Source organism: Ictidomys tridecemlineatus, chromosome X (assembly GCF_052094955.1).
Source record: "Ictidomys tridecemlineatus isolate mIctTri1 chromosome X, mIctTri1.hap1, whole genome shotgun sequence".
NCBI classification, from domain to species: Eukaryota; Metazoa; Chordata; class Mammalia; order Rodentia; family Sciuridae; genus Ictidomys; species Ictidomys tridecemlineatus.
Window position 1 is genome coordinate 76,835,455 of NC_135493.1, and position 24,296 is coordinate 76,859,750.

General features: G+C 35.9%; 1 non-coding gene across 50 annotated transcripts in view; it reads right to left on the bottom strand.

Moving 5' to 3' along the window:
• Positions 1–24,296, bottom strand: part of LOC101960618 (uncharacterized) — a 401,529-nt gene that overhangs the window by 349,075 nt on the left and 28,158 nt on the right. For 45 of the 50 annotated variants that reach the window (XR_013431556.1, XR_013431545.1, XR_013431566.1 and 42 more), the window contains 4 exons: positions 15,098–15,151; positions 13,818–13,986; positions 12,048–12,140; positions 10,761–10,886 (listed from right to left, as the gene is read on the bottom strand). The exons of the other annotated variants lie outside the window; for them this stretch is intronic. This is a non-coding gene — a transcript (uncharacterized LOC101960618). The remainder of the gene's footprint in view (positions 1–10,760; positions 10,887–12,047; positions 12,141–13,817; positions 13,987–15,097; positions 15,152–24,296) is intronic. 50 annotated transcript variants of the gene reach the window in all.

Genomic DNA, 24,296 nt, shown 5'->3' on the forward strand with positions numbered 1-24,296 from the left:
AGAGCATAGCACATTGTTGTAATTATCAGTGTATATGTTGATCTCTCTCACTAAACTGAGAACTCCTTGACCACAGGGACTGAGACTAATTAATCTCCATATCCCCATCACCCAGCAGTGCCTGGCAGCACATAAGGCAGCAAAGAGGACAGTAGCTAAAGATGCAGGAGAAGGGGCTGGGGATGTGGCTCAAGCGGTAGCGCGCTCGCCTGGCATGTGTGCGGCCCGGGTTCGATCCTCAGCACCACATACAAACAAAGATGTTGTGTCCGCCGAAAACTAAAAAATAAATACTAAAAAAATTCTCTCTCTCTCTCTCTCTTTAAAAAAAAAAAAAAAAGATGCAGGAGAAAATAAAGCAATATTCTTGAGTGGGAGTACAATATAATTATGATAAACTTGTTGAAGCTGTATAAAACAAATTTATCTCAATATTACAAAGTTTCAAAAAAGTTGATTCAAGGAGTTCCCCCTTTCACGATATAAGACCATTTATTGTCTCTTATAAAGGGATTTGTGATCATATTAAAACCTAATAATCCATGGGGATAGTAGGCTTTTAAAATCTATTCTTTAGGTTTGAAATCTAAATTAGTAGAATCATCACTTTGAGCCTGTACCAAAGACACATGACTAAAGAGTGACTTCTATAGCTGTGGACAGGGGCTAAGGCCTCATTCAAGGAAGGTACTTCCCGCCCCTGGATTCCAAAAGATTATCTAGTCTAACCTTCCTCCTCCCAACAAAAAAGAATGTATACCAAATATCCACATTTAAACTCTGGTACTAAGCTTCCCCCAAAATATGAAGATTATAAGGAGTAATTTCATTGATCTCTTATCAGAGATAATCCAAGTAGTCTCCAAGACTATCTTCCACTTACAAATTAGATACACTGGTGGACTCTATCCTTCCTATTCCACCAGGTATGTTTAAGGGCGAAAAAAACCATGTAATAAAAGGTTTTTACAAACAATAAAGTACTGTAGAGTAGGAATTACTCTCAGAGATTAAGGAATATGGGGAATGGAAGTAAAAAAAAAAAAACATGCTCTGTCATTAATTACATGCTACTTTATTAAATTTATTCTACCTATTAGGGATGCCTAAGGGGATTGTGATGGCAATTTAAATAGGAGCAGGTGAAGCAGTCATACAATGCAAGGCAGCTTCATTTACCAACTAAGACCTTCATAGAATATTAGAAATAAAAGTGACCTTCAGGGGCTGGGGTTGTAACTCAGTGGTAGAGCACATGCCTAGCATGTGGAGGCTCTGGGTTCGATTCTCAGCACTGCATATAAATAAATGAATAGAATAAAGGTCCATCAACAACTAAAAATATATATTAAAACAAAAGTGACCTTTAGAGCTGGGGATACAGATCATTGATAAAGCACTGGCCCAGCATATATAAGGCCCTAGGTACATCCTGAGCATCACAAGGAGAGAAAAAAAAAAAAAGTGACCTTCAAGTGCGTGTAATCCAAATCTGAATTCCATAGAAGGAAATCCTCAAATTTGATCAAAAGTTGTCACTTAAATTTGTAGGTATCACTTCAGAGTCTCTGAATCTTTAGATAGATCTTTTTTGATTTTTTTTTTTTTTTTTTTTTTGGTACCAGGGATTGAACCCAGGGATATGTAGCCACTTTGGTACATTGCCAACCCTTTTCCCACTGAGTTGATTAGGTCTCAATAAGTTGCTAAGGTTGGCTTTGAATTTAAGATCCTCCTGCCTCAGCAAGGATTACAGGTATGCCACTGTGCTAGCTAAACAGTTCTTAAATCTACTTTTCCATTAATTACAACTGCCTGGAAAAGCAGCAAAATCCAACCATCCCTGACCTGAAAACGCAGCACTTAACTCTTTTGAGTCCTTCCCTACAAAATAAACAGTACTAATTCCTATGATGCTTCTCAGAGGATTTAAGGTCAGATCACTTCTGAATCATGCAAGTCCTTTAACTCCCTATCAGAATTGTCCTTAACACAGAAATAAAACCACCAAAAATAACAGAATTCTTACCTCCCTAGTTCTAAATATTTTCCAGGAAGACAACCATTTAGCTCTCTATTAGAAGATATAAAGATCATCAAGTGCTACAAATCCTATTGACAATGAGCTCTAAAGCTCCAGGAAACTACAGGATGAAGGAAGTACTTCTACATGGAAAGCTAAAAGTGAAGAGGATGCTGACATTACCAAAACAAATGGTTCACTATGCAATTTTCCTAAAATTAGCTCACATTTGTACACTTACCCAAACCAGGAATATAAAACATTTTTATAAATAAGGCAGGTTTCTTGGAACTTCTAGAAGAAATGGTAACATCAATCTCAAAACATACTGAATGGCCTTCAATGAGCCCTAGTCTATGCAGATGACATCTTCTACATCTCAATCAGAGTTGTAGTTCCTAAGTGTCTATTTCATTCAAAAACTAAGAAACATTGAAGGTAATAAGACTTGAATAAAAAGACTTACCACATTAACATATGGAAGATGGTAAAATGATACCTCTCAAAATTAACCTATATAAATTCAATTCCGTTTCAGTTGAAAAACAAATGATATTTCTGACGAACACCTCACAGGCGGTTTCTAAAGTTCACATGGAAAAATAACAAAAAAAAAGAAACAATAAAGAATTTTGAAAAAAGTACAATCAGCAATTTTCCTTACTAGATAAAGTTACCATTAAAAACTAGGCCAGGGGGGCTGGGGATGTGGCTCAAGGGGTAGCGCGCTCGCCTAGCATACGTGGGGCCCTGGTTCGATCCTCAGCACCACATACAAACAAAGATGTTGTGTCCAGCGAGAACTAAAAAATAAACATTAAAATTCTCTCTCTCGGGCTAGGGATGTGGCTCAAGCGGTAGCGCGCTCGCCTGGCATGCGTACGGCCGGGGTTCGATCCTCAGCACCACATACCAACAAGGATGTTGTGTCCGTGGAGAACTAAAAAATAAATATTTAAAAAAAAAAAAAAAAAAAACTAGGCCAGGTGCTGGGTGCAATGGTGCATGCCTATAATCCCAGTAGCTTAGGAAGCTAAGGTAGGAGGATAGAGAGTTCAAAGCCAGCCTCAGTAATTTAGCAAGGCCTTAAGCAACTCCTTGAGACCCTATCTCTAAGTAATATACAAAAAGGGATGGGGGCTGGGGTTGTGGCTCAGCAGTAGAGCACTCACCTCCCACGTGGGAGACCCTGGTTCGATCCTCAGCACCACATACAAAAATAAACAAGTGAAATAATGGTATTGTGCCCAAGTACAACTAAAAAATATTTTTTAAAAAATGGATGGGGATGTGACTCAGTGGTTAAGCGTCCCTGGGTTCAATCCCAATAATAAAGGATACTTAACAAACTAGTGGAATCATGTGGAAATTCTACAACAAAATTTGGGAGCAATTTCTGATACAATGTTTGTGCCAGGGGCATCACGAACTAGGGAAAATGTCTTACTACAAATCTATACATGTCAATACTAGTTAACATACTACTAAGTTAATTTACATGGCTCTTACTTTTACAAGGACTTAAAGACTTAATAGCATATTAAAACAATAAAAAATGACAGTAAAAAATTACAATATAAGGGCTGGGGCAGTATAGCTCAGCGGCAGAGCACTTGACTAGCATGTGTGAGGCACTGGGTTCAATCCTCAGCATGACATAAAAATAAACAAATAAAATAGAGGCATTTTTTTAAAAGTTAAAAAAAATTAGACTACAAAAACTAAAAAGTTCTCTACCAATTTCAATCCATTTTTGGCTTCATAGCACTCAGCCATTAAACTGTTTTACTAATGGAACTACCTTCCAGAATACACATGAACTTCCAACCATCTTAAAAATAAAAAAAGAAAAGAAAATACTACATGGTACATACTGAGTTCAACAGGATTTTTGTTAGGTGTACTATGTGGTCAGAATTCAAAGACAAATCTGGAAAAGACCAATATTTAGCAACTTACGAAAACTGAACATCATTTTAGTTCCCTATTATCAATTGGAATTAACTATTGGCCCCGACACACAATATGAGAACCAAAAAAAAAAAAAAATCGGTCCATATTTTCAACTAAATTCACCTATACATAGATTACAAAACAATTTTTCTCAAAACAATTTTTGTTTGTATGAAGATTCCCATTAACTAGAACCAAACTTGGATTCCCAATTTTAGACTATCTCCAGCTAAATAACACTGCTATATGGGCAAATTGAGTACAAAATTTCCGGCTCATTACTCCAAAGGAGCTCCAAACTTGAAATGTACATTTATGACAGGAAAAACACATACTACCAATGATGGGCTACAGTTGGTGAAAAATTACTTCCGAATCACAATAGTAATAAACCAAATGCTGTTATGAAATTTTGAAGCTAAAGGACCCAAAGCATATATACCTCTACATTAAATGTTGATTGTTCAACATATTTTTTAATATATTGTTCAACAAATACATTTATCGATAAATTTTTTTGTTTTCAATATTGCCAATGGAGGCAATGCAGGATGAAGAACAATCCCATTTCGACGATTCGTGGTAATGCGTATTTTCTTCAAAATGTAGAACCAAGTTTGAGATTTAGACATGTTAAAAATATATGACTGGTAGTGAAATTCTACCGAACATTAACAAAAATTCAAAGGAAAATAATAACCCCCTCCCCCAAAAAATTTTAAAAAGCATACAGGTACATAAATTATGAAAATATATTTACATTGAATAATTTAGTTCAGAAGCCTTTAATAGCTAGTGGTGACATGCCTGTATTTTCAGCATCTTTGAAGGCAGAGGCAGTATTGCAAGCTGAAGGCCAGCTTCAGCAACTTAGTGAGACCCCGTCTCAAAATAAAAATGGATGAGGAAGTAGTTCAGTGGTAATATGCCCCTGAGTTCAATCCCTAGTACCAAAAGAATAAAAGAAAAAGGGTTGGTGTATAGCTCAGTAATAGAGGGCCTGTGTTAAAACTCCAGGATTGGGCTGTGGATGTGGCTCAAGTGGTAGCGTGCTCACCTAGCATGCGTGAGGCCCTGGGTTCAATTCTCAGCACCACATAAAAATAAAATAAAGAATATTGAGTCCACCCAAAAATCAAATATTAAAAAAAAAAAAACTCCAGGATAAAGAAACAACAAAAAAGACCATGGAAGAGAAGAAACCTAATACACTGTGATTTTTAAGTATTAGAAATTTGCAAATAATGTCCTAATGTGACAACTGAGAAATTAGTTCTTTGTATAATCTGTAGAATGTAGTTGGCTAAAGTTAAGACTTTACATTAGTAACATAAATGTTGATAACACATTTGACAAAGTATAGGTAACCAAGTTTGATGTGTATCCATTATCAGTTTCTCAAATTACAAGACTAAATATCCCAAACAAAACTGACATATGGTAATGAAACTTACAATAGGGACTATGAATGATCTTATTAGTAGTTTACAGTTTCAAAACCAGGTGCCAATATGAGCATGGTGGCATATTCCTGTAATCCCAGAAGCTTGGGAGGCTGAGACAGGAAGATCACAAGTTTGAGGCCAACCTAAATTTCTTAGCAAGATTGTCTCAAAGTAAATTTTTTTTAATGGGTGGGGATGTACCTCAGTGGTAAAGCTATCCTGTGTTCAATCTCTAGTACTAAAGGAGAAACAAAAACAAAAAACAGGCAAATCTTTCATCTTATTGAGCAAATTTATTGCACAGGATGGAAATAAAAATGCCTACTAACTAGATGGATTAGTTAAATGTAAATGGAGGACAGTGCACCTAGAAAGGTAGTATGACTAGACAATCACTATGTATAAGTGAGTATGAACATGCATCTCCTGGAAATAAGCCCTTTTGGTTTTATTACTAGTAAAACAATGTACTGCTAAACACACTGGGTTTAAACTTCAGAAGATACTTCTATACCAGTTATTTCTAAAAGCTAAACCCATGCAACTGCATTTGAAAGTATTCCATTGTTTCCATACACACAGGAGTCAAAAATGGAAAACTCATTATAATCCTACTCCAGAATACTCCATTTGCCTAGTTTAGCTATCAATTAGGTTTTAAATCCAATTTGAAATATCAATGAAGCTAAAAAGTAGAGTATTAACTTTTTAAAGTTGTTTACCCTACTTCAGGATAGTAGTTCTCCAACAGTGTATATTGGCAATTCTGTAGCAAAGCAGCGTGTACTGTAGTACCCTTTAAATACATTGGAGGGGCAGATGCACAATGATTAAAACAGGATAGGGCAGCAATATTCCTCTTTAGCAGCCAAAATATTTCACAAGTATTTATGAAAAATTGGTAAGAAATCTTAGCTATACTACCAGCGTTAAGTCTTAGCCTGTTTAACCTTATGTCCTAGACAGAATGTTTGACAACAGTAAGTCACTTAACATAGTAGAATTATTAACTGGTTCAAATATGAACTAGCCAACCAAGGGAAGTTTCAGAACCACAACAGATGGTACCCAGTTGGCAAAGAGGCAAAAAATTTTACTGCTCTTACTAAACAATTTCGTGCCCACTTGCAGAAAAATTACCCTTAGATCTATCATTTCACCAATAGGCAAACATATGGCTCCCCAAGAGCAGGAGCACTCCGTACCAGAAAAAATTATATCAGAACTTTTTCAGAAAGCAAGTAAAAATGGGCACAAATCACTAAGAATTCCAATAAGGTAAGCAGTGGAGTGCACCTGCATTCCAAGCAATACTAAGCCAGGAGGCCATGAGATAGAGGCCAGTCTGGACAAGACAGCAAAGACCTTCTATTTACCAAAAAAAAAAAAAAAAATCCATCAACTTTTTAGGACTTAGTACTGTTGTGTATTTTCTGATAGTTTTGGTAAACACTCATCCAAAGTTCTGCTGTCTAGTTCATCTTAGTTAACACTTCATGAAGTGCTGTAATTAGGCAATTCTGGATTTTTTATTAGGTGTCACAGAACATTTAATATTCTGATAAGTCTCTGATTTCTATGTTAAAATAACATGGACACCTATGTATTTCTACATTACATACTTTAGTCCAAGTTAGAGAAGGACCAATGAAAGAAAACTAACCTTAACATCCAACGATGAAAAATCTTCTGTGCTGCAACATGGGGCTCCTTCGCATTATGCAGACAGCCAAACAGGTAAGTATATACATGGATCCCACCCTCACTCCAAGGACACAGAAAAAAGTATTTATTCCCCCCCCACTTGTGGGAAAGCACCCCCAGACTACATGAAGTACCCCATGCATAAAACCCAATCCTTTTTGGTTGAAAACATTTTATGAGCTAGGGTCTAAATTAAAAGATTCGGAAGCAGGTTCATTTACCAGGGCCACTATGTAACTTTAGAAGCTAAAATAAATCACTATTTTCTTGACTATTTTTAACATGTGGTAATGTAGGAATTTGAACTGGTAAGTGCAAAGGAAGCTTTCAGGGCCCTAAAAACTGAGCAAAATAAATATCTCATCCAATCAAAGGACTGATAACTTAATATAGAGTATAGAACACTAGTTGCATTGGCCATTCCATTTGGCAGTATACGGGGATTACCTTTCTCAATGTTTCTGAGCATCATAGAGCTGATTTGGCTATGTGCAGCACAAGCAGAGGGCGCTATTTTCAGGCTCATTCCTCCTGCAGATGAATTGAGGGCTATTCTTTGTTGTCTTCATTGGAAAAACTTTTTGCAGACATTGAGGTTGATGAACACAAGAATCTTCTGGTACAAAATCATCACGCTATAATCTACCACATACTTGGTCCTAACAACACATGGAATTTCTTAAATCTTTTATTTTGGAATCCCAGATAAGACCCCTAACTCAAAATACAAACTGCACTACTGTACTAACTTAAAATCTAATATGCAACAAATCCCCAAAATAAACATGAAAAGATCAGAATGTGTTGGGGCACTTGCCTGACAGTGCGAAGCAGAAGCTCCTGAGAAGCAGGATTAAGCTAAAGATACCCTTTCTAGTTTCCATAAAAAGGGACACCTGGAGTTTCAACGATACTACATATAGGTGACTAAAAGCCTAGTTTAAATGGTGTATTATTCCCTGGGGGAGAAAATGGACATTGGTATTTATCATCTTATGGAGGTATTTGCATCTTTTTTGAAAAGGATTGGCTTCCTCTTTGGCATGAATATAGTTCTGGGATCAATGAAACTATTCAGTTAACTTTTCTTAAACATATCAAGTGTAAAACATGGGAAACAAGGAGTTCTTAAAGCCAAGTTGTTGAAGCAGAGAGTCCCTAATATCTTTAGTTGTATTAATATCTTCTGAAATATGTGAAATCCACAAGAAATCGTTAAGATTTTAACACAGCCCAACTTCCCCATTTTAGCCTTACTCTCTCTCTTATCCCATCAACCCAGAAACTGAATACAAAACTACTCAGAAAGCACTGATAGGACACAGGAGCACATCAAACCCAATAAGGCACTAGAAGCTAGGGAAAGGGAAGAGAGTAAGTCTGGATATAATAATTTTGCCATCACAACTTGGAACTTCTTACCTAGCAAACTGACCAAGTTGGAAGTGAAATGGGAAGTTGCAAAAGAGTAATTTTTTCCTCAAAGTCACTACTAATAACCACAATACTTGTTAGATAGGGCTTGGCAACAGAACTACAATTATCACTGGGGGTGGGGTGGGGAACAGTTGATGTTTTATAAAAACCTGTGACCACTGATTCTACAGGATATGCATCCTTCCCCCTTGCTGCTCCTTCCCAAGTACCTCCCCCTCTGCTGCTTCCATTGGCACCACATTCCAATACCAAAGAAAAACACTCCCTTCTACTCTGCTCTAGCAAACTAAATGAATGTTCCCTTATTCAATGTTTCAGCGTGTACACACACACACACACACACACGAAATATATAGAACCAGCATTAAATAGGTAAAAGTGGGGCTATGCTTTCTCAACAAGATGGGGGCAGGATTGGGGGTGATTTGAAGATGACTGCTGAGATCATGTTTCTTCTTGGAATGATGCTCAATGTCTTCAAACCACTATGCAGCTTTTTCTTCTCTGAAACAAATTCCAGATGGATCATCTTTCTCTCTTGTGCCAAATCCTTAGTTATCCTCCCTACCCACATATTATCAATTCACTATCTGGCTCCTACTATTTCCCTTCTGTTACTTAATAAATGAGAAGTTAAGACTCTTAAAACCCTTCAACTTCAAAAATGAAAAGTACTGGATGGGCTAATGCAGTTTGCTTGAATTCTGAATCTACTTCTCGGAAGCCTATAGAAGCCACATCACACTAAACCCCAGGTCTCAGTGGTCACACCTAAAAACTGATGAGGCCTAATTAGGTAATCTGTTGAGCTCATACTGTACACAATGGACTTGCATATTTCCCTTCTCAAATCACATACCCTTTACCTTGAGGTTCTGTAAGGGTACCGCCAAACCCAGAACATGGGGTAGCAGTGGCCCCAAAGCACTTGGATCAATTTTCTAAAGATGCAACAGGTCTTCTGAAGAAGCACAAGCCTGCACAAAATGTCAAAGTCTAATGCCAAATCAGTTCTTGTGATACCACCTTACCCACTATAGTGAAAATTACCTCCCAGCTAAGGTTTAGTATAAGGGGACATTAGGCATCCGATGGCACAGTAAATGATTATAATCTGTGATGTCTGGCATTGCTCAGGGGTCAGGGTGAAACAAAGCAACTTCTAACTTCCATTGGCACTGGGATAATGAGAGGACACTGGAGATACTGTATCAGGCTAAAGATATATGAGGGAGGGCTGAGGGTGTGACTCAGCAGTAGAATGCTTGCCTAGCACATGCAAGGCCCTGGGTTTGATCCTCAGCACTACATAAAAATAAATAAATAAAATAAAGGTATTGTGTCCAACTACAACTAAAAAATAAAAAAAAAAATTTAAAAAAAGATAAATGGGGGAAACCTACCAAGGGCTCCCTAAATCACTATGGAGCATTCTCTCAGTATGTCAGTATTTATATATAATCTTATTAGGGTAAATATTGGGAAATTTAAGTATATGAAGATTATACACACTTCTTTTCCTTAGTTATATTCTAAATAATTTGAAGCTTCCTTGGGCAATATAAATTGCTATGAATTGGGCCTGTAAATATAAACCGTAACTTAAAGGCATTCTGAGCCAGGTGTGGTGGCGCACACCTGTAATCCCAGTGGGTCAGGAGGTCAAGGCAGGAAGATCACAGGTTCAAAGCCAGCAACTTAGTGAGGCACTAAGCAACTTAGTGAGACCCTGTCTCAAAATAAAATTTTAAAAAGGGGTTAGGGGGGGCTGGGGATATAGCTCAGTTGGTGGAGTGCTTACGTTGAATGCACAAGGCCCTGGGTTCAATTCCCAGCACCACAAAAAGAGGGGGAGGGGGCCCTAGGAATGTGGTTAAGCACTCCTGGGTTCAATTTCTAGTACAAAAAGGCGGGAGACAGGGGCATTCGAATCTTGTCCAAATTATTTCCTCTCAAATTCACACTTATCTGTACAATGTATGTGATATTAATATTAATAATAAAATCGTTAGAGGATGTGGAGAAGAGACTATGTACAAGGCCTAGAATAGATAATAATAAACAGATACATAGACATAAAATGTTTGATTTGGAATAATACAGTTATATTATTAATGGGTTTTCTTTATAAATAAGACAATTAAGCAATGCATTACAATTTATGACTTGTTCTACAGCTTAAATGAATTAAAACTCACCCCTCTTACAAAAAGACAGCCCTCTTCACAGCAATATTCCCGGTTACTTGATGGAATGTTTCCTCATCTGACATAATGTTGCAATGCTCGGTGCATAAGATAGGAAGTTAAATGGAGGCTGAAGACCTGAAGGTAAAGGGAACTGAATGTGGAAAGAAACATCTAGGGCAAAACAGCTGACTTAATGGCAGGTAAACTCCTTTAAGAATCTGTCTTAATAGCCAAATGAAAGAATCAAAAAGCAATCCTCTAACTTTGAAAGCCAATGGAACCCTAAGGAACAAGTCTCATGTTAAAAAGATTCTTCCATGGAGTGAAGTTAAGCTGCAAAAACGTGTTTATAAGAGACATTCGTCATGAGAAGAAACAACAGCAACATCAAGGGATTCTAGAAAAGTCCAAAGATGACACTATACAACAACTGGAACAATTAAGAATTAGGTTACTACTTATCATCCCAGTTATTCAGGAGACTGTGAGGCAATAGGACTGAGTTTGAGGTCACCTGGGCAACTTACCAAAATCTTAAATTGAAATTTTTTTTCAAAAAAAGGAGCTAAGGAGGCAGTTCAGTGGTCGAGCGCTTGCTTACCATGCATGAGCCATGGGTTCAAATCCCAATACCGCTCAGGGGAGAAAAAAAAAAAAACAGAAAAAAGTTGTGCTTTTTTGCTCCAAAAGACATAGGTTCAAAAATGGGTTACAGTAACTAGCCGTCCTTGGCCAAGTTCTAAACTTCCATTTGTTTGATGTCCTATCTTTGAAATGTAATGAAAACAACAGTGAACATTGCAGTTGGTGAGGTGATTGAATCAATTAGAGACAATCAGAATTATTTACAGGTCTGACTGTTCCTAAAAAATGAACCAACATTGAGGAAGAAATGGCGTTTTAAAGGTTATTTCTGTTCCAGGCAAGGTAGTGCACACCTATAATAACCAAGAGGCTGAGCAAGAAGGTTCATAAGATCAAGGTCAGCCTCAGCAACTTGCCAAGCCCTGGTCTCAAAATAAAAATGAAAAGAACTGGGGTATTAGTTCATTGGTAAAACATCCCTGGGTTCAAACCCCAGTACTAAAACAAAACAAAACAAAACACCCAATAAAGGTCTCTTCTGTATGTACTTGCCTGGTTTGAAAATCAAATGTGGAAATAATTGATACATTCAAGTGTTCTACTAGCAGTTAATCATAATGTTAGTATGCTATAAACTTTTCTGTTTCTCCTTTGCTGATATTCCTAGAAGCACAATCATCACAAGAAATTGAAGAGGACCTCACTTTTTACCTCCAACTTAAGCATCATTGATAATGAGAGAGAGTCTTCACTCTGACATTTGGGAGCAATGTTACTGAGTGTATTTGACCTCAATTACCCGATCTGAAAAATTAAGAGATCAAATTAGAATTTACTTCCATAAAAACCATTATTACACATGTTAAACACTTAAAGTGTGCTCAAGTAATGGTCACTATCATTATCAAAAGACAATAATATAAAAAAAATACTAAACAAGAAAACACTGTTATCTAGAACATAACAAGTAGATGAGATATGATTAATAGGTATTTAAATGAGAAGGAATGAATGCAGTTGTATTTGGTATAAAGTGCTGGAAAAGCAGATCAAGAGCGCAGAATCATCTTGCAAACACTAAAATTCATTAAAATTATCCAGTGAGGGCAAGGCACATAGTTCAGTGATAAAGTGCTTACCTACCAAGGATGAGGCTCTGAGTTTAACCTCCAGAACAATGAGAAAAAAATGAAAATCATCCAATAAAAGAGAAATGAACAGAACCCAATCCTAGTAAACAAAAAGTGCTGAACAAAAGGCAAAGAATGGTGCATAATAGCAGGGCACAGGAAGCTTATGTGTTTCAGTAGGAAGAATGAAGAAAGTGTGAAGGAATGAAGTGTGAATATATGACCAATATCTGGTTAACAGCGGTCTAATTACCCCTGGCAATTATTCCTCACTCTCGGTCAAATCAAGTCTCTAATAACTTCAGTTTATAATAAAAGAAACTGTCAGGGATATATGCATACAAACATGTTTTCAATGAGTATCCTAACTGCACTGTTATATTCAAACTAAAAACTTTCTCAATGATTAAAAAGGATGGAAATGTCCTAAATCAATCAATCATGATCCAAATTAAGAGATCTTTATGTACTCATATATCTAAAGACAGGAAAATTTTCTCATAAGAGCCATCTTAAAACATTAATGATATGTACACATTAGAAAGAAATACAGGGCTGGGGATGTGGCTCAAGCGGTAGCGCGCTCGCCTGGCATGCGTGCGGCCCGGGTTCGATTCTCAGCACCACATACCAACAAAGATGTTGTGTCCGCCAATAACTAAAAAAATAAATATTAAAATTCTCTCTCTTTCTCTCTCTCCCTCTCTCACTTTCTTTTAAAAAAAAAAAAGAAAGAAAGAAATACAGTACAAATATGACATTCTACAAATGCTTTCATTAATTGTGATATGCTCCTTTTCAAATTTTGAAAATAAGTAACTATATCTATTATAATTTTTTTAGACATAGTATATTGGGGTAAACGAAACAGAATCCATGTAAATCTGAACGACAGATATAGATTTAAACATATTCTTCCCTACAGAAATTAACTAGGCCCTCAAGAGAATACAGAGAACAGGAAGAAAAAAAAGGAAAGAAAAGAGATTCGGGGAGTTGACATCAATTTTACAGAACACATCTAACTATATTAAAGACAGTTAAAAAAAGATATTTTTAAATTACATAACACTATTTACTCAATAAGATTATTTCATTTTAATCAAGAAGAATAGACAATGATTCCAAAGATATCATATCCAGAATAAGAAAATGTTCATGTTAATTTTTGGATAACGTATACTAATACATTGATCCACTCATGATTATGAATGGATCCAATTATGAGTGGATCCACTCATAATTACAGTGGATCAAAGTTGTATCTTAATAGGTCAGCATCAATTTCAAATTTTTATTCCAAGAGTTAAATAATTCTCAAATATACACTTTACCTGACCAAATTAATTACCTTAATAAGATGTGGTAACAATTAAGAAAAGCATTACAGCCGAAAGTAGTGGCACACGCCTATAATCCCAGCAGCTCGGGAGGCTGAGGCAGGAGTTCTGGGAGTCCAAAGCAAGCCTCAGCAACTTAGTGAGGCACTAGTCAACTGAGCAAAATAAAATATAAAAAGGCTGGGGATGCGGTTCAGTGGTACCAAAAAAGAAAAAGAAAAAGAAAAGCATTACATGTATGTTCTAAAGCAGCACTATCCATAAATAGCAGAAAAACAAAATGCTTTATGTAAACACATCTATACTAACGTATATGTGACATATATATAAACAATGGTACATAAACAAAACCAATGGATAAACAAAATGGCATGAAAATATATAATGAAATATTTTTCAGCCATCATAAAGAATGAAGTTCTACATGCTACAACAGAGATGAACCTCAAACATTGTGCTAAGAGAAATTACACACAGAAGGAGAACACAATACCAATTATATGCGGTACCTAGAATAAGAAAATTCACAGAAATTTAAAATATACTAGAGGTTAACAAGAGCTGGGATGAGGGGCAATTGTGGAAGTGGCAAAAGCACTAGACTAATGTAATGGGAATTCTCTGTACGATCTTTGTAACTTTTCCATAAATCAAAAGTTATTCTGAAACAAAATTTTAAATAAAGAGAACAAGAACATCCAACCTCCCACCAATCTTAATCAATAAATAACACAAATTTTGACTTTTCTGTGTGCTAAAAACTAGACTTTACAAATTAAATAAAGTGAATGAAATTTATAATTTCCCAGTGAGACCGTTGTGCAGGGGAAGTTTTGGAGAAATTGTTATGTGGTACATTGTCAAAATACCCGTTAAATAAATGTCCCATACTGTGGTAATATTTGAAGGAAATTTATTTTCTGTCTTTCTTTTATTTTTCCCCCTAGTGCCAGGGATCAAGACCAAGGCCTTAAGCATTCTGGGCAAGCACAAGGAAATTTTTTAAGCAACTATAAAGGGGTTAGGTAAAAACTATGTAGTATAAATTAAAACATTTTGGGGAAGGCAATGTGAAAGGAATTTTAATAAATAAAAGCTGCTCATATTTTTACCAGCTTTTCCAAAGATGCAACATATAGAAATCTTTGTTTTAAGGTTTTTTTTTGGCATTTTAAAAAATTTATTGGTTCTTTTTAGTTATTCCTAAGAGCAGAACGCATTTGAATATAATTATACAAGCATGGAATATATCTTATTCTAGTTAGATAGAAATCTTATTAGAAATACTCACACAAGGACACACGGATCAAGTTTTCATTGCATCATTATTTGTGAAAGGGACAACCTAAAGACGTGTCAATAAGTAAACTGTTAGACAAATTACATTACATAAATAATGTATCTATACATTTTCATTTCAAACTAAGAGCCAAATATTATGACATTCAGTCTAGTCATGATAAATGCTAAAAATGATGCTACTTAAAATATAAAAATTGAATGACTTATGTATGAAAAAGGGGTCTTATTTAAGCCATGGAAAGACCCATGTCAAAGCAGAATATTATGAATATAATGGTCATGACATAACCCATAAAAATTATTTATCACTCAACCAAGAACAAAAGCAATTTGCAACCAGGCATAGTGGCACACACCTGTAATCCTAGTGGCTCGAGAGCCTGAGAAAGGAGGATCTCAAGTTCAAAGCCAGCCTCAGCAAAAGGGAGAGGAGCTTAGCAACTCAGTGAGACCCTGTCTCTGAATACAATACAAAATAGGGCTGAGGATGTGGCTCAGTGGTGGAGTGCCCCTGAATTCAATCTTCAGTACAAAAAAAAAAAAAAAAAAAATTGCAGCAATTGGCTGCAAGAAAGCACAGATCATGAAATATTACCTAATGCAGTTTTTAATGTAGCTCTGCCATTGTTATACTGTTATAAACATTATAGTTAAAATAATCCTACTACATATTTATTTTTTCGCTACATATTAATTTTTATAGGTAATTCTACTAGAAAGGTCCATATATGTGACAACCTTATAGGACAGCTGCTAGACATAAAGTAGTAGAAGGAAAAGATAAAAGGGCCAGCTAGAATTAACACAAAACACAATAGTGAAAACATTGAAGATGGAGATGACTTTAGTAAACTCTTAAAGTAAGGAAGTCAAAAGCTATAAAGATGAACAGTAATTGATACAAATATAATTGCAGCAGAATAAAAAAATTAGAATAAAGGGAACAGCATCACATGAACAAATTGAAATATGGACAGGGAACAAAGTTGGTATAACAAAGAACAACATACATAATATTTAACACAATCCAAATAATTCTATACTGTCACAGGAAAAGACAATGACACAAAACAGTGCGTCCAAATGTAGACCCAAGTAAATGTAAATTTAGTGTTTGATACATGCAATGTTAAATGAGAAAGCATTTTTAGCAAACATTGGTCCAATCACTTGAAATCCAATATAAGTTCATACAGCTGCTGAGATCAAAATAAGATCCAAATGATCAATGACTTAAAAATGAATTATATAATAAAAGTACTAAGAAAAAATTCCATTTATAGAGCTACACATATAATTTTATTTTCCTCTGACCTAACAGATTTCCTAAAATTAAACCATCCCTGCATGGTTGGTATGATCTGTTTATTGTATATTTTACTCATATATTTACTCCTGCATTTTTCCTTACATATCATTATCAAAAATGGGACTTAAGTGTTACTTTTCAGTTCCTATTAAGTTATAGTTTCTATAATATGTAGACTTAATAATAACACTACTGTCGTATTTGCAGAAACTATCTCTGAAAGGTCAAACATGAAATTAATAATACATACAATCTGAGGAAAAGGAAAAAATGTTGAGGACTAAGAAATCAGGATTGGGAAGAAAATTTACACCTAGATCAACTTTATAAAAATTGCATTTTATACTATTTACCATTTGCATGTACTATAGATTTTAAAAATATATGTAATCTGTGAGGGACAGTAAAATTGGTACATTTTCAAAGGGTAATCAAATCAAATTTTTAAATATGCATACCATTTACTGAAAAATTTATCATACATAGTTACTAGTACAAGTACCTAAAAATGAACATATGAGACATATATAACATGCTATTTACATTTATGGGATGATATGCAGGGTATTATGTACATGGTAAGAGATCCATTATTTATGCTTATTCAACATTTACTATGAATCTACTATGTACCAGGCAGTTAGAGGAGCTGGAGTCATAGCATTTCAAAGGACAAAAACCCTTTGTTGACATCCTCTTTGAATTTACATAGTGGCAGCCACAACCAAATCTCTACTAAGCTGACAGTAAATCAGTGCAAAAAAGCATTGCAACGCAAAACGGCAGACCAACTTAAATTTTTCCAACCTAATATAGACCCCCCCCAAATATTAATGCAAAGCAAACAAGTCACTACAAATTCTAAAATATATGACACTTTGACCTCTATGACTATGGTAGAAGTTCAATGATTTTAAGAGATTCATCCAATCTACTAAAAAGTATGTTATTATGTATAATTGTTTATACATAATACACCTTAGAAACATATAGTAGTATACATGAAATACTATAGCAAACATTAAAGGTATTGGGCTGAGGATGAAGCTTATTGGTAGACCACCAGGGAAGGCTCTTGTTTCAACCCCCAGCACTGGAAAAAATAAATAAAAGCATTATGTCATTTTTCTTAGAAAATTATTTTAAAGTAAATAATATGTTCACACATTTCAAAAATAAAAAATAAAAAGAGCTGGGGATGTGGCTTTGCAATACAGCATTTGCCTAACATGGGTGAGGCCGTGAGTTCCAATCTCAGACCTAAAAAAAAAAAAGAAAAGGAAAAAAAAGAAGGAAAAATGCCAATGAATTACACTACAAAAATGTAAAAATGGCAATTTTCTTATGTTATTCATACTTATCGCAAAAAAAAGAAAAAAACAAATCACCTGACCTTACAAATACTGGTATATCAAGTCTTCTACCAAAAGAACTCCAACTGTACATAGAAAATTCTTATGACACGGGAGGGGGCAGACACCTGTAATCCCAGCTGCTTGGGAGGCTGAGGCAGTAAGATCTCGAGCTCAAAGGCAGCCTCGACAATGGCAAGGTGATAAGAGACCCTGTCTCTAAATAAAATAAAAAATAGAGATGGGGATATAGCTCAGTGGCCGAGTACCCCTGGGTTCAATCCAATGTACCAAAAAACAATTCTTATTCTTACCCTGGATATACCTGCCCCATTATCCCAGCACTTAAAGATGACTATTTTCACATTGCAGTATCAATTTTTTTTAAATACCTGAACACATATAGTTCATCCATTTTCTACCAGAAAGGAAGCTTTATATAGTACCTTTTACACACCTTACGTTTTTCAATTAATGTTCTTTAAATTTCCTATTATTTCATAGACTGTTTCCTCACTGAATATTACAGCATTCTAGTATTCCATTGTGTGAATGCATCAGTTTATCTAGTCTCTTGGGTTCTTATCTTTCATTATTTTACTACATTTGATAAATGTTATCAAATGAGACATGGTGATGCATGCCTATAATACCAGCTATTGAGGCCGAGGAAGAAGGATAGCAAATTTGAGGCCACTCTGAGCAACCCAGTGACACTCTCAAAATAAAAATCAAAAGACCTGGGGAGGAAGCTCAATGGTAGAATGCCTCTCTGGGTTCAACCACCAGTACCCCCCCACACACACACACACACACGCACACACAAAGAAATCCAAGATTACATATGCAATTTTTGTATCAAATTTGCAGATACATAGGATCATTCTGAGAGATCACTAGATCAAAAAATATAGAAAACTATAATTCTGATAAATGTCAAAAATGCTGTTCAAATTTTTGCACTGTAACATTCTACAAGTGCCAATCTTTCCAGTCTCCAAAGTTCTCAAATATTAACTTTCTGTACTTTTGTTTTACTCTTGTCTTACAAATAAACTTGAATATTCTTTCACATTTAAGTGCCATTTGTTTTCCTGTGAACTACCTATTCAAGCCATGACTCATTTTTTTCCTTATATTTACTTTTTTAGTTTTAGGTGGACACAATATCGTTATCTTAATCTTACTTTTATGTGGTGCTAAGGATCGAACCTAGTGTCTCACGCATGCTAGGTAAGCACTCTACCCCTTGAGGCACAACCCAAGTCCCCATGACTCATTTTTAACTAGAGTTTCCTGACTTTATGTTTTAGAAGATTTTTATATATTAATGAGGATTAACATTTACTTGATAGTGTTATAAATATTTTTTCCCAATTTCTTATCTTTTGACTTCATTTCTAGTGACTTTTTACAGGAAGTATATTTGTTCTTTTTAGCCGCATTTTTTTAATCTTATGGCTTCTATTTCTGAAAACAGAAAAATAATCCAACGGGGCTGGGGATGTGGCTCAAGCGGTAGTGCGCTCGCCTGGCATGCATGCGGCCCGGGTTCGATCCTCAGCACCACATACCAACAAAGATGTTGTGTCCGCCGAGAACTAAAAAATAAATATTTAAAAAAAAAACTCTCTCTCTCTCTCTCTCTCTCTCCCCTCTCTCACTCTCTCTTTAAAAAAAAAAGAAAAAGAATCCAAAAGCAAAGGATGGGTTCACTCACAAATTGAACACATATTTAACCAATTGGGATAAAGAAAAAGTAAATCCGGGCTGGGGATGTGGCTCAAGCGGTAGTGCGCTCGCCTGGCATGCGTGCGGCCCGGGTTTGATCCTCAGCACCACATACCAACAAAGATGTTGTGTCCGCCGAGAACTAAAAAATAAATATTAAAAATTCTCTCTATCTCTCTCTCTCCTCTCTCACTCTCTCTTAAAAAAAAAAAAGAAAAGAAAAAGTAAATCCTTTCATTATTTAAAAAAAAAAATCAGATTAAAACTGGGAGTTTTAATAATCCCAGCTAGTGGTCCATAATACCAGTTGTTTGGGAGGCTGAAGAAGATGAACAGAAGTTCCAGGCAAGCCTTAGCAACTCTGCCTCAGAATAAAATTTTAAAAAGGGTATCTGGGGCAGTGATCAGCGGTGCAACACTTGCCTAGCATGCAGGAAGCACTGGGTTTAATCTCCAGTATCACTAAAATAAATAAATAAATAACATGAAGAATTAAAAGATGGGGGAGGCGCTAGAATAACCAACATTATGATGCACATGCATAGCTCAACAATAGAACAAATGCTTGACATGCCCAAAGCCCTGGGTTCAATCCTCAACATCCCCAGCCTATCCCTGCCCCCCCCCCGAAAAAAAAAAAAAAGGGAGAGAAAGCCACTTTAGAAGAATATAAAACAAATATATTGATTTGGTCTTAGAGTTACGAATTCCTTTCTCAAACTACATACCAAGTCAAACATTTAAATGTTTAAACTCAATTGAATTTTGTTATGACATTCATCAATCAATTTTTTAATTTTAGGGATACTTCTTTAGTATTAGCAAAGGAATTGATATATTTAATATCCAATTATTTTCAGTATTCGGGTTTTTTTGTTTGTTTGTTTTGTGTGTGTGTGTGTGTGTGTGTTGCTGGGGATCAAACCCAGGGCCTTGTGGATATGAGGCAAGCACTCTGCCAACCGAGCTATATACTGAGTCCCCTATTTTCAGCAACCTTTACACAGACATTTAAATGTTTTCAAAGGGCTTTCCATTTTAATAAGCCTGCTTGCCCTCTTGACACCTATGAGAAACTTCTCTATCTTGAACATAAGAACTAGTCTCAATTTCTAACCACCCAGCTATTTTGTTGTTTATTTGTTTATTTATTTTCTGTGGTATTGGGGGACTGAACCAGGAGTGATCTCCCACTGAGCTGCATTCCTCAAGCACTTTGTTTTTAATATTTATAAGCACTCTGTAAATTGCTGAGTCTGCCCTCAATCTTCCAATCCTCCTGCCTCCTCCTCCATATGGTATGTATGGTATCATACAACAAAAATTGAGCTGAGATTACAAGCATGGGCCACTGTATCCAGCTGAAATAGTACATTTTTTAAAAAATATTTGTTTTAGTTGTAGGTGGACACAATAACCTTTATTTTTATGTGGTGCTGAGGATCTCCCAGTGTTTCCCACATGTGAGGCGAGTGCTCTGCCACTGAGCTACTGAAATAGCCCTAAAATAGTACATTTTAAGCCAAAAATATTTTTACTTTTAATTAAAGCACCCCAAAGGAAATTATATTATTTATGGAAACCTCTCTAGAATAACCAACATGAACATTATGATGTACATACTTTGCTTTTAGAGAAGGGGGTAAGGAGTTGCTAGAGATGAAACCCAAGGCCTTATATTTCTTAGGCAATTAATTACTCTTACCACTGAGCTATATCCCCAAACCCATATTTCAACATTTTAATCTTTATTAGGAAAATGCACTCAAAAAGTTTATAACAATTACTTAAATTGTGAGTATAGGGGGAAAAGTACCTGAAGCAAATTATTCCCAGTACTACAATCCGTTTTTCCAAATCATATCAAATGGAAAGTACTGCAACTTTCTGTATTCTAATTAAACTGATAATACCATACAACAAAAATTTAATATTCCCTTGGACTTCTTTCTTAAAGAATAGCTCCTGGGCTGGAATTGTGGCTCAGCGGTAGAGCACTCACCTAGCACATGTCAGGCCCTGGGTTCGATTCTCAGCACATAAAAATAAATAAAGATATTGTGTCCAGCTAAAAAATAAATTAAAAGGAAAAAAAAGAATAGCTCCTTAGGAGTGTCTGGCACACGCCTGTAATGCTAGCTACTCATTAGGCTGAAGCACAAGGGTCACAAGCTTGAGGCCAGCCACAGCAATTTACCAAGACCCTGTCTCAAAATAAAAATAAAAAGGGCTGAAGATGTAGTTCAGTATACCCTGGATCCAATCCCCAGTACCACAAAAATAGATACATAGATATATAGATAAATGCTAAGGGTGTATTATATGAATGATATAAACTCTTGCTACTGCCATACCCAGTTCTTTCTTTGAAACACTTTCAAACTCAGAAAGGAAACTGAATTTCATTTCCTTAAATTTTATCTTGATTTCAACAGACAGTTTTCCTATTTGAAGAGATCCTTGTTTACCTCAGGGCTGGCCATGCCTAGTTCTGGGATTTCAAAATTGTTTGGCTGGCTTTAGAGTATTCTTATTTCTTGACAATTCAGGTGACCATTATACCAGAAACTGCTAACAGAATTTCAGCCACAACTGAAGCTTACCAAGAATATGTGTTTTCTGCAACTGGTTGAAGTGTCACAGTAGGAAGTAAGGAAATGAGAATCCCCCACACTAGCACATGACAATAGCCCCTAGTAGTCTAAGACAAAGTGGTAATTAGGCATTTAAAACCACTAAAGCTAATTTTGTCAGGGACCTGGCAGCTGTGCCAACAGGCTCATTTGAAATTTGTTGTCAATGGGCAAGTAAATATTTTTCAGTTTTGCAGACCATATAGTCTATTCTGCTACAGTAGCATAAAAGTTACATATACAAAAATTAGAAGTTGTCACTGTGTTTATTTAATAAATTTATCATCATTTCAATGTGCATGAAATATCATAATCCTTTTGATTTTCTTCAGTCATTAAAAAACATAAACACGGGCTGGGGATGTGGTTCAAGCGGTAGCGCGCTGGCCTGGCATGCATGCCCCCCGGGTTTGATCCTCAGCACCACATACAAATAAAGATATTGTGTCCGCCGAAAACTAAAAATAAATATTAAAATTTTAAAAAATAAAATTAAAAAAAATAAATAAACACCATTCTCAGCTCATAGGCTATACAAAAATTTTGGTGGGCCAAATTTGGCTCATATGCCAGTTTTTTTGAACCCTCACATACAGAATTAGTTAGGCACCTTTTTTGTTTGAAGATTTTTTTTTTTTGAGAGAGAGAGAGAGAGAGAGAGAGAGAGAGAGAGAGAGAATTTTTAATATTTATTTTTTTTTAGTTCTCGGCGGACACAACATCTTTGTTGGTATGTGGTGCTGAGGATCGAACCCGGGCCGCACGCATGCAAGGCGAGCGCGCTACCGCTTGAGCCACATCCCCAGCCCCTGTTTGAAGATGTTTTTTGAAGAAAACCAGAATTGAACAAAGTTCAATTTCAAAGCCAGAGAAACAGTTTTCTTTTGTGGGGTGCCAAATCAAGACAAACATGGAACAAGCCTATGCTATGACTTGCTAAATTTTTAATATATTCTGAGAGTTGTGTATATTTAATATATTCTGATAGCTGTCTATATAGTGTAATATTCTACCTATATTTTTTGTCACCTTAAACATTTTAGGTATTATAGCTCAGTACTACATTCACATTGTTGTGCAACTAATCTCCAGAAATTTTTTCCTCCTATAAAACTGACTCTATTCCCAGTAAACAATTCTCTATTCCCTCCTTACCCGAGTCCCTGGCAACCAACATTCTACTTTGTTCTATCAATTTGGGTCATATTCATTTTTTTGTTTTTTGTAATGGAGATTGAACCCAGGGGTGCTTTATCATTGAGTTACATTCCCCAGAGCTTTTTCTTTTTTATTTTGAGATAAGTTACTGGTGCTGTCCTTGAACTTGCAATCCTTTGGCCTCAGCCTCCAGAATCACTGGGATTACAGGTGTGAGCCACAATGCCCACCTGGGTCACATACTTTTGAATCTATCCCATACCATCATTTTGGGACACAAGTGCTAGATGGCAATTTGTGTTATTACTATTTAGAACAGCAAAACTGAATGCACTAGGGAATCTATACATGAAAATTGTAAGGTGTTTTAGGCTAAAAATATTTATCTGCCTAGCAGCCACATACTAAAATATACCTGTCAAATCAGTCATGGTATCTGCCACACATTCCCTCAACCTACCTATTCTGAGGAAAACAGAATTGTACAAATTTCCTATCAAATACAAAACCATCCATAGAAAATATGTTCTTTTATAGAGCACCAAATCAAATAAGGTCTGGGGATGTGGCTCAGTGGTTAAGGGCTCCAGGTTCAGGTTCAATCCCTCTCACCAAAAAAAAAAAGTACACTAGACTAAAGATGACACAAATGGCTGAGACAAAAATCTCACAAAATACTTACCCTTTGCAAGTTGGAGGTTAGTTTGTTCCTAGAAACTTATCTTAATCTATTCTTTCCCAATCTATTTCGTTCTAATTTATATAGCTGAATTTAAATAAACTGAGGTCCAATTCCAAACACTTCCAAAGAAAACTGCTAAGCCCAAGCCCCAAACTGAGTTGAACAGATAGTGTGTCATGACACGAGAAATGGTAACATTACAATAAGCCAAAATTGTGAAAAAGCAGAAACTATCAACAAACCGTCCCCCCCTTTAGATGAATGGTGAATGTTCCAGTTAATAACCACAATCCCAAACACTCCCCATCCTCTTAGAAGCATAA